The sequence below is a fragment of the Nematolebias whitei genome, chromosome 12, assembly GCF_014905685.2.
Source record: "Nematolebias whitei isolate Nwh7 chromosome 12, NemWhi1, whole genome shotgun sequence".
NCBI lineage: Eukaryota > Metazoa > Chordata > Actinopteri > Cyprinodontiformes > Rivulidae > Nematolebias > Nematolebias whitei.
This window is the reverse complement of record NC_056509.1, coordinates 45,416,531-45,418,408: the sequence shown is the minus strand read 5'-3', so window position 1 is coordinate 45,418,408 and position 1,878 is coordinate 45,416,531. Positions and strand designations below refer to the sequence as shown.

At 43.5% G+C, this 1,878-nt stretch overlaps 1 protein-coding gene across 1 annotated transcript in view; it reads left to right on the top strand.

Moving 5' to 3' along the window:
• The window catches only part of msra (methionine sulfoxide reductase A), a 52,457-nt gene that overhangs the window by 25,375 nt on the left and 25,204 nt on the right, over positions 1–1,878 (top strand). The gene's annotated exons all lie outside the window — the stretch shown is intronic.

Genomic DNA, 1,878 nt, shown 5'->3' with positions numbered 1-1,878 from the left:
TAACAGCTACTGTAGCCACTAGCATAGCAGCTAGTGTAGCAGCTAGCATAGCAGCTAGTGTAGCCGCTAGCATAACAGCTACTGTAGCCACTAGCATAGCAGCTAGTGTAGCAGCTAACATAGCAGCTAGTGTAGCCGCTAGCAGCGACTTGCTAGGTCAACAGTCATGAAAGATGCAGAGTTGCATGAACTTCGTCCAGCTCAGGTAACTTTAGCAGATTAAATTGAGAGGATTACCTTCTCAGATGTGATGGACTGCCAAAAAATAGATCAGCACCGCGGAAGCGTGCACAAGAGCGCGCACAGGAGGAGTCGCTGTTTTAGTTCTTTGAATTTAACAAGATTAGCACTAGCTGTACCAGTGAGCAGGTATTCAGGAAAACTACTGGATGTGAAGGATCAGCCAGTGGGCGTGGTGGTCCAACCCACTGATGTTGATTGACAGCTGAAGTCATTCTGCTGAAAAGTGACATTATGAAATAAATAAGCTATCATGAAAAACACCATTATGAAATAAAATAATAAAAATGAAACTTATTTCATAACGTTTTATTCATTTTTTAAATTTTGAACATTTTGGTGTTCCATAGATTAACTTTTGCAGTCGACCTGATTCCAAATAGCTGCCACAAGAAAATGATTTCAGTTGACCTGAAAATGGTGGTACCTGAATACATTTGACACGTTTTGACCTAAAGTCTTGTGTGGTAGTAGCTGACTGTCATTCACATCACATACCCTGAGCATTAACGGATCATACAAGATCTAAAGCCTACGTTCACAAAATTCAAAATTTTTGCCCCCATGTGACCCGTGTCAGATTCAAAGTAAAAGTCCAGTTGCTTTGTGTTTTGTTTTTATTCATCTTGTCCAGGATGATTGAGAATCAGCGCCAACATATGATGCTAACATTGGATCATATCGATGCTAACGTGATGGGGCTGATACTTGCGTTGGTTTTGCATCCATATGCTGTAACACAGCGTGTTGTGTTAGATGCCTTCTTCTGGATGTCACTTCACTTTAGAGAGTTCACACTGGAGTCTAAGCGACGTCGCATTTAAATTATAAAATGCAAAATAAATCGAATCTGAGTAAAAACTTGGAGTTGAGCATTCAGACCTGCAGTGCAGGCGTAGCTGAAGTTTTGATCAGGCATCATCTAAGGTTCGACCAAATCAGCTCCAGCTCCACTGATTCTCAACATAAAAGGATGTTCGTGGCACGAAGGGCGGCGGGCGACATGCATTCCTTCAAAGAAATGCTAGCCCTGATGAAGCCCTTCGGATAGAGGGCGAACCGTCTCTATAAAAAAGGAACTGTCCAGATGACCCGACTGAGAATTATTGGATTTGGTACCTGGATGATTGTTGCTAGTGCTTTAATTTTATCTACAACTGGATGGTTCAGAGCCGATTAGAAGGTTTAAGCCGTCAGTGTGTTGATGATCGGTTGGCAGGAGCCATTTTCTTTGTGAATCAGCACGCAGCTCTCATGACAATTATACATGAAGATATTGTGTGTGTGTGTGTGTGTGTGTGTGTGTTAGAGAGAGAGACAAGAAGAATGATCCAGATGTTTGTTTCATTTTTATTCTCCCCCATCGTCCCATTTTTAATCCATTTCCCTCCCCCACTGCACGCCATCTGCATATACACACATGCACACGCACACACACACACACACACACAGCAGGCCAGTGCAAGTGTGTGTTCCCTCAGCCAGGTGGTTGGATGGCCCTAAATGGGTCCTCCTGCACCTCTGGCTCTGCCTTGATTGGAGTGAGTGCAGCTGCTACAATTATGCAAACCTGCTCACCACTCTTAACTGGGTCACTGTGTGTGTGTGTGTGTGTGTGTGTGTGTGTGTGTGTGTGTG